Genomic DNA, 14,146 nt, shown 5'->3' with positions numbered 1-14,146 from the left:
CGACGTAGGTCCTCTGCCGCTCTTCGGGCTGCACCTCAGCAGTTTCACTCGGGTGTGGAGTGACGCTGCGACCTCCCCGTCTCCGCGGCTTAGGCCCTGGTTTTCCGTCTGAATTCGGGACCTCGGATCTCTCTGAGGACAGATTTCAGGCTTGGCACAATGGCTGTCCCAGCACCTCAAAGGGGACGCGCGCGTGCGCTGGCTCGGAGTTGTCTGCTGCGGAAGGATCCGGCTCAGGGCGCGCGGTTGCCCTGGATTTGTTTTCTAAGTCCACACGTGTTTTCTAAGTGTGGCCGAGGGTGAGTCTGGTCGAGAGGGAGAGGATGTGTGTCACCGACTGTGCAGGTGAGCAAGCGTGAGGAAATCCGTATGTTAAACGGGTTTGAGACCGTTAGGGATAGCGGATGCGCGGTCTGGCCGGGCGGGTTCAGGCGGTGGGCTGGGCCGCCGGTGACTGTGACGTGGTGTGACGTGACGAGCCCGTGAGGCCGGGGGACTGAGGACGCGTGCTTGCCGGCGGCGCCACGCGGCGGCGACCTTGAAACCTCCAGTGGGAGGCTGTGCTGGGGCTGCCTGTGACTGGCCGACGGGTTTAGCTGTGGCGTGTGTCCGTAAGTTCCTTGGGAGAAGGGGGGAAGCTGGTCTTTCGGGACCGGGAGGGGCCCAGGTGGATGAATCACAGATCCCTGGGGAAGGGCCAGCTGGTCTTGAGCCTTACACGTGTGCATGGGAGAGGTGTGCGGTGACATTGTGTGCCTGTGAGGGGGGGAGAGAGAGACCAGTATTGACTGAGAGGGGTGGAAGCTAGTCCAGATTATCTGCCAGAAGGGACAAGTCTATGGGAAAGATTTTTAACCTCGATGAGAGGCCAGGAACTGCACCTCTAAGTACGATGGGAGCAAATGTATCTGTGAGAACAAGTGGTCGTGTTTGTGTGTGAGTCTTGGTCACCTGTGTGAGGTGGTTTGCACCTGAGACTACTGTCCCTGGAAGAGGGCGTTGAGTGAAACAGGTGCAGTATGTGCCAGTGGTTTGTGACTGTACCCAAGTCTCCGGATGAACTGTATGACAGTGAAAGAGCAGGTGACTATAACGTTATGACTTTGAAGTTGATGTGTGAGGTTTAACTGAGTGTGATTGAGTGGGAGATCATGTGAGAGATTTGGTGTGTTTTTGTGTGTTTGCAACTTAGGCAAGTTAAAATCTCGATGGAAGATTGTGATTGTGATCTGAATGTAGTAACTATGTGAGACTGAAATATTATGAATGTGTGAGATTGAGGATGAGGAGATACCTACTCTAAACCTCACTTTACTTACCTCTAAAAAGATAAGGGTTAAGCTTCTTGAAGTATCAGTTTTACTTGAAAATTAAATTTTCAGCAGAAATTTTTAAAAATCTAAGACTAAAACATGATTTTAAAAATATGAAATAGTAATTTATTGTGATAAAGAATGCAAAATGACCATGAAAGAAGGTTTCAAAAAAAAAAAATCTCTGTTACAGGGTAACTGGGAATATGGTTGGTATTCTTTGGTGGAGGTAAAATAGATGGGCAATTTACTGAATTCTTACTCCATCTGTATAAGCAGAAGAGTTCTAGGTCAAGTGAACAAAAACCTAACGTGAATAATAAAAACAGTGTCATGGCTCCTCAATCAGCTCCCAGACTTGACCCTGTGTACAGACCCAGAACCCCTTAAATGAAAGACCCTGCTACATTGCCAAAAATTAATTTAATTTTTCCCCAAGCCTTCCCAAAGGAACCTATCCGCTTTACCAGGGTGACTGTACATTGAGGAAAAGGAAATAATCTGAACTTTGAGGTACTGAAAGGACGCTGGCTCTGAACTGACACTAATTGCAGGAGACCCAGAACATCACTGTGGCCTACCAGTCAGAGTAGGGGCTTATGGAGGTCAGATGATCAATGGAGGTTTAGCTCAGGTCCATCTACTGGTGGGCCCAATGGTGCTCCAACCCATCCTGTGTTTTTTCCCCCTAGTTCTAGAATGGATAATGGAATAGACATACTCGGCAACTGTCAGAATCCCCACATTAGTTCTCTCACCTGTTGAGTGAGGGCTGTTATCGTGGAAAAAGACACATGGAAGCTACTAGAACTGCCTCTATCTAGAACACTAGTAAAGTAAAAGAAATACTGCATTCCTGGAGGGACTGCAGAGATTGGTGCCACCATTAAGCACTTGAAAGATGCAGGGTGGTGATTCCCACCACACCCCCATGCAACTTGCCTGTCTGGCTTGTGCAGAAGACAGATGGCTCTTGGAGAATGACGATGGATTATCGTACCAGGTGGTGACTCCAATTGCAGCTGCTGTAACACATATGACTTCATTGCTTGAGCAAATTAACACATCCTCTGGTACCTGGTATGCAACTGTTGGTCTGGGAAATGTTTTTTTCCCTCCATCTCTGTTAATAAAGACAACCAGAAGCAGTTTGCTTTCAGCTGGCAAGGTGAAGTGCAGCACTACACCTTTAATGTCCTGCCTCAGGGGTACATCAGCTCTCCAGCTATATGTCATAAATTAGTTCACAGGGACCTTGATTACCTTTCTCTTCCAGATGTCACACTGGTCCATTACACTGATGGCATTACGCTGATTGGACCTATCAAACCTAGGGGACCTTTGCTCGTGTAGTGAGCAAAAAGTGGCCACTACTCTAGACTTATTGGTAAGACATTTGTGTGTCAGAGGGTGAGAAATAAATCCAAGAAAAACTCGGGCCTTCTACCTCTGAAATCTCTAGGGATCCAGTGGTGTAGGGTATGTCAAGATATCCTTTCTGAGGTGAGGGATAAGTTGTTGTTGCATCTGGCCCCTGCCCACAACTAAAAAAAAAGGCGCAAAGTTTCGTGGGCCTTTTGGAGGCAACATATTCCTCGTTTGGGTGTGTTACTCTGGCCTAATTACTGAGTGACCTGAAAAGCTGCTAGTTTTAAGTAGGGCCCAGAACAAGAGAAGGCTCGGCAACTCTGCAACAGGTCGAGACTACTGTACGTGCTGCTTTGCCACTTGGCCATATGGCCCAGCAGATCTAATGGTGCTTGAAGTATCAGTGGCAGATAGGGATGCTGTCTGGAGCCTTTGGCAGGCCCCTATAGGTGAATCACACAGAGCAGGCCCTTAGGCTTTTGAAGCAAAGCCCTGCCAAAAGAAACAGATTTTGATGTGCTACTGGGCCTTAGTAGAGACTGAACACTTAACCATGCGCCGCCAAGTTACCATGTGACTTGAGCTGCCCATCATGAACTGGAGGTTATCTGACCCAAGAAGCCATTAAGTTGGGTGCACATAGCATCACTCCACCCTTAAATGGAAGTAGTATAAACGTCATCAGGCTGAGAAGGCCCTGAAAGCACAAGCAGTTCTCTTGTTGGGCGGAACTTGAAGGAATGCACCTGGTTGTTTATTTTGCTTGGAAGGAGAAATGGCCAGATTTGTGATTATATAGCTGTTCATGGGCTGTGGCCAGTGGTTTGGCTGGATGGCCAGGGAGTTGGAAGGAACATGATTGGAAAATCGGTGTCAAGGAAGTCTGGGAAAGAGGTATGGACCTCTCTGACTGGGTAAAAGTGAAGATATTTGTGTCCCATGTATGCTCACCAAAGGAGGATTTTTATAAAGTGGATAGGATGACCCATTCTGTGAATACCACTCAAATTCTTTCCTCAGCCACCCGTCATCACCCAGGGGGCTCATGAACAAAGTGGCTGTGGTGGCAGTAATGGAGGACACATATGGGTTCAGCAACATAGGCTTTCATTCACCAAGGCTGACATCCCTACGGCCACTGTTGAATGCCCAGTCTGCCAGCAGCAGAGACCAACACTGAGTCCCTGATACGGCATCATTCCCTGGTGGCAGGTTGATTACATTGGACTGCTTCATCATGGAAGGGGCAGCATTTTGTTCTAGCTGGAATAGACACTCTAGATACAAATTTGTCTTTACTGCACATAATGCTTCTGCCCAAACTACTATCCGTGAACCTGCAGAATGGCTTATCCATTATCCTGGTATCCCCTGCAGCTTTGCTTCTGATCAAGGAACTCCTGTCACAGAAAATGAAGTGCAGCAATGGGCCCATCCTCATGGAATTCACTAGTCTTACCATGTTCCCCACCATCCTAAAGCAGCTGACTTGATGGAAGAGTGGAATGATCTTTAGAAGACTCAGTTACAATGCCAGCTAGATGCCAGTACCTTGCAGGGCTGGGGCAAGGTTCTCCAGAAAGCTGTATATGCTCTGGATCAGTGTCCAATATCTGGAGCTGTTTCTCACATTGCCACGATTCATGAGGCCAGGAATCAAGGGGTAGAAATGGGAGTGACAGCACTCATTATTACCCCTAGTGACCCAGCAGCAAAATTTTGCTACCTGTCCCCACAGCCTATGCTCTGCTGCCCCAGAGCTGTTGGTTCCAAAGGGAGAGATGCTTCTCCCAGGAGATACAATGATTCCATTGAACTGGAAGTTAAGACTGCTGCCCGGCCACTCTGGGCTCCTCATCCCTCTGAATCAATAGGCAAAGAAGGGAGTTACTCTGCTGACTGGGGTTACTGATCCTTACTAACAAGGGAAGTTGGACTGCTGCTCCACGGGGAGGTAAGGAAGAGTATGCCTGGAGTACAGGAGATTCTTTGGGCATCTCTTAGTATTACTGTGCCCTTGATAACAGTGAATGGAAAACTACAACTCTATTCAGGCAGGATTACTGATGGGCCAGATCCTTCAAGAATGAATGTTTGGGTCATCTTACCAAGTAAGAAGCACAGCCAGCTGAGGCGCTTGCTGAGGGCAAAGGGAATACGGAATGGGTCGTGGAAGAAGGTAGCTATAAATGCCAACTATTACCATGTGACCAGCTTCAGAAGTAAGGACTGTAACTGTCATGAATTTTTTTCCCTTATTTTCTTGTGTGTGTATATATATATATATCAAATATCTTTGTTTTCTTCCCTTTTTATCCATTTATCATGTAACATAAAATGTACTGACCTTATATCATAGTATTGAAGTATTGTTAACTTTACAGCATGATACTTAAGTTATGGGATATCAAGGAGAAGAGTAAACATCACCCAAGGACTCTGCATCCTCTTCTGGGGATAGGGTTCGTGTGTTTTTTGGTTGCATGCAGGACAGTTGTATCATGTTAGGTCATGGAAGTATGACCTTGTTACTGTCTTTATTTGGAGATAAAATAAGGTTTAAGGAGATGCGTATAGGTGCCAAGTTGACAAGGAGTGGACTTATGATGATTAATTTTATGTGTCAACTTGGCTGGGCCACAACGTCCAGATATTTGGTCAAACATCATTCTGGATGCTTCTGTGAAGGTGTTTTTGGATGAAATTAAGTCAGTAGACTCTAAGTAGAGTTTACCCTCCATAATTTGAGTGGGCCTCATCCAATCAGTTGAAGACCTTAATAAAACAAAGACTGACCTCTCCCAGAGCAAGAAGGAACTCTGCTAGCAGACAACTTTTGGACTGGAACTGCAACTGTTCAACCTGCTGACCTGACCTGCAGATTTTGGACTCACCAAGTCTCCAAAGTCTCATGAGCTGATTCCTTAAAATCCCTCTCTCTCTGTCTAGATTTATAGATAGATATAGACATATACATACACATGTGCACACACCCACGTCCTGTTGGTTCTGTTTCTCTGGAGAACACTAATACACTATTCTAAGTATTTTATGTATTGTCTCATTTAATCCTCATGCGAACCCTCTGTTTTCCCAGTAAACTGATTAGGTAAGTGAGGCACCAGGACCTGAAATAACTTGTAAAATGTCACAGAGGTCCTGAGAGATGGAACCAGAATTCCAAAGCCCTCAGTCTTTACTTAACTACTAGATTATATCATTTTCCAACTCTGTACCTTCTGCTGTGCATCCTGTCTGCTTCACTAAGCCATTCCTGATGAGTATCTCTCTTTGACAATTAATTTGGAACCAAAATCATGATTATAATGTGGTCTATTTTTCAACACGTTGTTTATTCCTATCTTTTTTTTTTAACTAATTATTGATTATCAGCAATTCCTCTTCAGTGAACATCTTTGTGATACTTTTTTGTTCATTTTTATAATTTCTTCCTAAGACAAACTGTCCTAGAAGTGTGATTTGTCTGTAAGACGTTTGACATGTCCACAATTTGCAAGAAGCTATGCCTATGTACTTGGAAGAAACACAGACTAATAAGATATAATTGCTACGTTAATTGTTCATAATTCAACAGGGGTATAAAAGTAGGTCAAAGGCAGAGCATGACAAAGACCTGGAGAAGTACAATGATAAACCATGGGAGTTGATAGGAAAGAATTCTAACTACAGCAACTTGTCCAATTATTGCGAATTCACAGCAACTGTGGGTGTGAATGAATTTTCTCTGGGCAAGTTTACGCCCTACAGTTTTGATTCTCTTGATGTTGGGTCCAAAGAGAAACTAATGGAGCAAGGTGCTTCTCTCACTGGTTGCAGGGCCTGATGGCTAATATTTCAGAAGTGAAATAAATCCTTCTGTCAAGAAGACATAAAACAAAGCGGCAAGACCAACGTTTGAGCCTCTTAGCTCTTCTTTTCTAGTCAGAAAAGCACGTCACAGGCATGCTTGGAACTAACAGTTTGCTGTAAGGGAACATAAGAGAAATCATTCATAGCCAACTGTATTTAGAATATTCTGAGCAGTAACTCTAACCTAAAGACTTATAACAGTTTCTTTTACCTATTTGTTGAAGAACTTCCATTTAATAAAATTCCTTAAAACATACATTCTAAAATCAATATGTGGTTTTTGTAAAGAAAATAGGAAGCATACTTAACTTTAAATTTATGTAAGTTATGGAAGTATACTTAAACAAAAAATCAGTATCACAGCCTACAAATCACCAATGTTAACATTTACAGTATAAATCTAGCTATTTGTTTTTCTATTGCTGATGTCTGACATTCCATCTGTAATGGCGTATGTGTACATTTTGATAAACTGAATAGTTGTACATATTGTGTAGTAACCTGCTTTAGCCACTGTCAGTATATTTTGAGTTTTTATATATTTTTTGGTTATTCTACAACTTAATTTTTAATGACCACTTAAAATCTCATTGTGAGGCAGTTCTGGAATTTATTAAACTAGTATATTCTTGCTGGATTCAGAAAACTGAACCATGCCAGAAAAATTCCTTCTATATGCTGCCTAGCTCCCATGTCTGCCCCACCTTCCCCTTTCCCACAGGGTCATATGGGACTAGACTTTGTAGAGTTGGAGTGTTTTTGTCATTTGCAGGACTGTCATTTCCAAGGATGTCCATCAAGTTCTCCCAGGTGGAGGGTGAGTGCCTGAACCCTGCTCAGAGGGACGTAATTACAAGGATGTGATGTTGGAGCCTGGTCTTGCCAGTTAAGAACATTTTCCCTCGTTATTTATAATCTGCCTGCTGGAAGTATCTTCCTTCATTATGAATCTCTGGAGAGCCTTTGAAGAACTGATTTGACGTTTGTATAATTGGAAACAAACAACTGTATTTTATTATTACTGAGACTTCATTTTCTCGACACCTAAGGTGACCTTATCTTCCTTTGGCCCTTCCATTCCTCTTCCCTGATTACATCACTACAGCAGACCTAAGTCCCATTTCTTTTCCTGTATGTAGGATTTTATATCTCTAAGCCAGATGTGATTTCCCCATTGCAGGAAAGGAGACAGCCCTGAGTGGTGGAGAGAGCAGTGAGTAAATGGGCTCCAGGAAGAGGGAAGCCATTGCAGGTAAAGCTCAGCTGGTGTGAACAGTCAGAACTTTTAAGATGTTTGAGAAGCTTCTTTCTCAGAGGCCAGAGGAGACAACTGAGGTCGCCTCAGCCTGAATTCCCAAAGACTGCTTAATCCCTTGCATATTAGTTTTCTGTGGCTGATGTAACAAATTATCACAAACTGCATAGCTTAAAACAATAGATATTTATTCTCTGTCACAGTTCTGGGGCCAGTAGTCTAAAATCAAGGTGTCAGCAGGGCCATTTTTTTTCTGTCAAGTTTTTTCATCTTTCCTTCAATTTTAAGAGGTATTTTTAAATTGAGGTATAATTGACATAGAACATTATATTAGAATCACGCATTGCTTAATGACGGGGATACAATCTGACAAATGCATTGTTAGGCAATGTCATCGTTGTGCAAACATCATACAGTGTACTTACACAAACCTAGATGGTATAGCCAGTACACACCTAGGCTATATGGTACTAATCTTATGGGACCACCATCATGTATGCGGTCCATTGTTGACTGAAACATCATTATGCAGTGCATGACTGTACAGTGTAACAGCAAAGAACAAGACTTGAGGCATGTGACTGTAGTTTCAGATGTACAACATAATGATTCGATACTTGTATATATCGTGAAACAAAGAGTTTTTCTGTTTTTTGTTCTTGTGTTTTTTTTGGTGAGGGAGACTGGCCCTGAGCTAACATCTGATGCCAGTTTCCCTCTATTTTGTATATGGGATGCTGCCACAGCATGGCTTGATGAGTGGTGTGTAGGTCCACACCCCAGATCCAAACCCGCAAACCCTGGTCCACTGAAGTGGAGCACATGAACTTAACCACTACACCACCAGGCTGGTCCCAAGAGTCTTTTTCAATGTTAGTAAGTCTTATGGACTGATTTATGTCCTCCTCCTGCAGATTCATATGTTGAAGCCCTAACGTGGTTGTATTTGGAGACAGGGCCTTTAAAGAGGTAATGGAGTTAAAATGAAGCTCTTGGGGTGGGCCCTCATCCAGTCTAACCAGTGTCCTTAAAACAGGAGATAAGGACAAAGAGAGAGAGAAACACAAGAAAGATGTGTGCATACAGAGAAAAGGCCATCTGCAAGCTTGACCTTCCAGTCTCCGGAATTATGAGAAAATTAATTTCTGTTGCTTAAACCACCCGGTCTGTGGTACTTTGTTATGGCAGCTCTAGCAGACTAACACAGCAATGTTAGCCCTTTATCTGTGATCCATCTTGCAAATATTTTTTTCCCAATTTGTAAGTTGTCTTTTGATTTGTTTTTTTGATGTAGTCAAATCTTTGAATATTTCAAATTCATCAATATTTTATTGCATCTGTTTTCTGAGTCATAGCCAGAAAGTTCTTTCTTAAACTGAAATTAAAGACGAATTTACCAATGCTTTCTTCTAGGACCTGTATAGTTTCTTTTTTTTTTTTTTGAGGAAGATTAGCCCTGAGCTAACTACTGCCAATCCTCCTCTTTTTGCTGAGGAAGACTGGCCCTGAGCTAACATCCATGCCCATCTTCCTCTACTTTATATGTGGAATTCCCACCACAGCATGGCTTTTGCCAAGTGGTGCCATGTCCGCACCCGGGATCTGAACCAGTGAACCCCTGGCCGCCGAGAAGCAGAATGTGTGAACTTAACCGCTGCACCACCAGGCCGGCCCGTAGAGTTTCATTTTTTATGTTTACATCCCTGATCTATTTGGAGTTTATTCTTGTGGTATGATGTGAGGTATAGATATAATTTTATTTTTTCCAAATGGTAAACTGCTTATCCCAGCTATGTGCTTATATTTTAACTTTTTATTTTGAGATCACTATAAATTTATATGCAGTTGTAAGAAATAATATAGAGAGATCCCACATAACCTTCACCCAGTTTCCCTCAATGGCAACTTCTTGTAAAACTACAGTACAATATCATGGCCAGGACATCAATATTGCTACAACCCACAGACCTTATTCACATTTTGCCAGTTTTACATGCACCCATTTATGTATGTATCTCTGTGTATATTTAGTTCTGTGCAATTTTATCACATGTAGAGTCATGTGACCACCACCACCATCACGATTCAGAACAGTTCTATCAAAGGATCCCTTGTGCTTCCCTTTCATGGCCACCGCCACCTCCTCTCCACCCCCCAATCCCTGGCAGCCTCTGATCTGTCCTCCATCTCTCTAGTTTTGTCATTTTAAAAATGTTATATAAATGGAATCACACAGTTTGTAACTTTGAGATTGGCTCTTTTTCACTCAGCATAATTGCCTTGAGATCCATCCAAGTTGTTGTATGTTTCAATGGTTCATTCCTTTTTATTGCCGAGTGTTTTTCCATGGTATAGATATACCCTAGTTTGTTTAACCATTTACCTATTGAAGGACATTTGGGTTATTTCCAGTTTTTGGTTACTACAAATAAAGCTGCTATGAACATTCACGTACAGGTGTTTGTGTAAATATAAGTTTTCATTTTTCTGGGATAAATGGCCAAGGGTGCGGTTGCTGGGTTGTATGGTAAGCTATGCACTTACTTTTTATTGTGAAACTTCACTTATTTCAATTTTGTTCATTCCCAGCTCTGTGGATAATAGGATTTCTCCATTGTCCATAGGAACTGATGGTTGCAACATTATTAGTCATAAGGGGAATGCAAATTAAATCCAAATGTACCACTGCATACTCACTAGAATGGCTAAAATTCAAAAGGCTGACAATAATAATCCCAATAACGTGGAGCAACTAGAATTCTCAAACATTGCAAGTGGGAGTGTAAAATGGAACAACCACTTTCAAACACTATTTTGCAATATTTGTTAAAGCTAAATATATGTGTAATTTCTAACCCAGCAGTTCTATTTTGTGGTACACAACACAAACAGAACTGATTTCATATGTACACCAAAAGACTGGTACAAGAATATTCATAACAGCTTGACTCGTAATAGCCAAAAATTGGAAAAACCACCCAAATATTCCATCAACAGGAGAATGGATACATAAATTATGGTACATTCAGACAATATAATACTATACAACAATGTTTAATTACAAAATACTGCTATGGACAACAACATGGATGATTCATAGATACAACATTGAGTAAAAGGAGCCAGACACAAAAGTACATACTGTATGATTCCATTTATAGAAGATTCAAAGTCAGACAAAATTAATCTATTGTGATAGAGGTCAAAATAATGATTAACTTTTGGGTATAATGATTGGGAAGAGACATGAGGGAGCTTTCTGGGATGTTGAAAAGTTTATCACATGGTGGTTGTACGGGTTTATAAAACAAATCATCAATTTATGATTTTAAGATCTTTGCTCTATATTGTACAAAAGTCTTATTAAAAATGAAAGAAAAGAAATCACACATGCTCAAAGTAAATGGCAGATCTTAAGTTTTGTTTGTTTGTTTTGCTGAGAAAGATTAGGCCTGAGCTGACACCTGTGCCAATCTTCCCTCACTTTGTATGTGGGTCACCACCACAGCATGGCTGACAGTGGTGCAGGTCCGAGCCCAGGATCTGAACCTGTGAACCTGGGCTGCTGAAGGGGAGTGTGTTGAAGTCAAGCACTACACAAAGGGGCTGGCCCCAGCAGATCTATGTTTTGAATCCACATTTCTCTAACTACAAAACCAATTCTCTTTCAATTCTGGTTTTTGCCTCAGAAGCCTAGATTTTATTCCACTGAGTGAAAACTGAGCATGGATAATTCATTTAAACAAACACAACTTCCACTAGAAATTGCTACATTTAAAAGACTGATGATAGCCTATATTAGTAGAATTGACACTTTCATTGTATGTTGAATATTGGTTAAAATTTAAGCAGGGCAACTGATAAAGATGTACAATCAGGTTTTAACTATGAAAGCCTCATTCTCAACAATATTTCTGAGACTTTGTCCAAAAGATGTAACTATACATGTACACAAAAAGGAGTGTGCAGTAAAACACTGCATAATAATGAGGAAAAGCCAGAAAGAACTTAAATATTCTACAATAGGGAAATGGTTAGATAAATTATAGTATATCCAGACAATGTAGTTAAAAAATTATAACACAGTTTGTAATTTGATGACATGAAAATCTATATGCACCTATATTTTGTTAGATGAAGAAGGCAGATTACAAGGCAGTATGATTTTGTTTTGAATGAAAGAATCCTATTTACCTATATCCATGTGCTAATTCACAGAGAAACAGGTGAAATGATTTGGAATAACATATTCAAAAAAGCTGTTTCTAGGTGAGCTTTACTTTAAGCTTTTCCGTATTCACTAAATTTCTGAATTAAGAATCTACTAATTTTACAATCAGAAAATATAACAGAGCTAATTCTTCCATCTTTGAAGGCAGAAGACATAATAGGAGATGTGTATATGATACGTGATGTACAGTGTTGTGGTTTGAATTCTGGCTGAAGAGGCCTCAGCTTTCTTCATAGACATGAAATCTGTCAGATGAGTAACACGAGTACTACCTTAAAGTAGTACCAATACTACATTGAGTCCTAAGGTTTTATACACAAGGATTCCCTCTTACTGCTTGCCCCTCACCTACCTAGGCTCAGCTCTCTCACTGCCGACCTCTCCACCAGCCATTGTTCCAACAAGGAAATCAAATCTGCCTCGGAAATTAATTAATTAATAATAAATCCTACACATAGGAGAAGAAATGGGACTTAGGCCTGATGTGGCTATGCAGAAATCCAGACCATTCCCTTGATCATCAGGCAGAAAAGGAAGTAAAAAGTAATCTGAAGGATCAGGATGATGACACTTTAGAAATAACACAGCACAGAGGCCCATTTCCACCTCTAGGAATCTTAAAGCAATCCTTCAGAAAATTAGCTAAGCACCCTAAAGAGTCACATTCCCCAGTGAGTCATGGTGAAGAAAGTAAGATGGCTCCAGAATGCAGATTTTGAATTGGAAAAGGAAAAAGAGATATTGTAATCAGGGAGACCCAGTTGATTAAATAAATGTGTAAATGTATATAGGTCCTATATCACACACTTGAATAAATTCCTCTGAGTGGGGGGAGTCACCTATACTCCACTCAGCAGAAGTCAATGCCACATTCCTCAGTCTACATGCTCCTGAAATGACATGAACCCATGTCCCTATAAGGTCCTGGAATGGAATGTAAAGTTGGTGAAGACAGGGAAGTTGGACAGCAAAGATGAGTTGCTCAGGAAAGTTATTAGTTAAATAAATTACAAAATATCCATGTTATAGAATACTAAGACAAATGCAAAATTGCAGAAAATAATTAAGGATATGGAATATTTTCAAGCTATAATAGCAGAGAAATCACTTTACAAAACAAGTTGACCAATACAATTACATCAATATAGAGTGACAGAAAAGTCTAGAAAGTCTTATACCTGTTTCAGTTATCTATTACTATGTAACTACACCAAAAGTGTGTGGCTTAAAGCAAAAAACAGTAATTAGCTCATTATTCTGGGGGTCGGCAATTTGCACTTGGCTTGGCTAAACGGTTCTTCTGCTGATCTCCCTTAAATTATAGCAGCCTGCTGGTGGCTTGGTGGGGGCTGGATGGTCCAAGATGGTCTCACTGAAATAGCCGGCAGTTGTTGATGACTGTCAGCTGGGCCACTGTCTCCAGGTGACGTTTCATCTTCAAGCAAGCTAGTCTTAGCCTTCAGCACATGGTGTTCTCAGGGCAGGAGGAGGGAAAGGACAAAAGCTGCAAGCCGTCCTAAGGCTTTGTCTGGGAAGTTTCACAGTGTCACTTCCACCACAGTCTGTTAGTCAAAGTACATCTCAAGGCCCTGCCTGATAGTTACCTAACCATTTCAGTAGAAGGAGAGCAAAAACTTCCTGTTCTGAAAAACAAAAAAACAAGAACAACAACAAAATCCCTGACCTTGAGCTTAGTTTTCAGATATGCTCAGTAATGTTTTCCTTTCCTCGGGGTTCTTCATCCAGAGAACTGCACTGTAAGGGGAGGGAGGGGGGAAGGGTAAGAAATCATGAGACATCAGACCTTTCTTGGAGCACAGAATGGCTAAATTGGAAGAAATTCTTCAACACCACACAAGCTCCCATCATCTACCACATACATGCTCAGATGGAAATAAAAGGGAGATGGAAGGTCTGCTAACCTTAATAACAAAGGGAAAGGCCAGGGTCACTGATATCCAGGGCTGAAACTTTAAGTTCACAGCAAGTTTCCTAGGGAGACAGCTTTGGGAATGATGTGGTTCTGAAATATGGAACTTGACCTCAGCTCCCAAGGGAGATGCTCTGAGGAATGAATCCTACTCCTGGGCTCTCCCCATGTCTTCCTAG

The 14,146-nt window shown here is 41.7% G+C and overlaps 1 long non-coding RNA gene across 2 annotated transcripts; it reads left to right on the top strand.

The window, feature by feature from the left end:
- The first annotated feature begins 18 nt into the window (after positions 1–18).
- On the top strand, positions 19–6,807 carry LOC139073475 (uncharacterized). 2 transcript variants are annotated; one of them, XR_011522253.1, is made up of 2 exons: positions 19–299; positions 4,059–6,807. It is a non-coding gene; the product is annotated as an uncharacterized lncRNA (long non-coding RNA). The 2 variants fall into 2 exon arrangements; XR_011522252.1 differs by lacking the exon at positions 19–299 and adding an exon at positions 457–611.
- Positions 6,808–14,146: the final 7,339 nt, after the last annotated feature.

The sequence above is a fragment of the Equus przewalskii genome, chromosome 9, assembly GCF_037783145.1.
Source record: "Equus przewalskii isolate Varuska chromosome 9, EquPr2, whole genome shotgun sequence".
In the NCBI taxonomy this organism is placed as follows: domain Eukaryota; kingdom Metazoa; phylum Chordata; class Mammalia; order Perissodactyla; family Equidae; genus Equus; species Equus przewalskii.
Note: the sequence above shows the minus strand (reverse complement) of the source record. Positions and strands in the feature narration are given on the sequence as shown.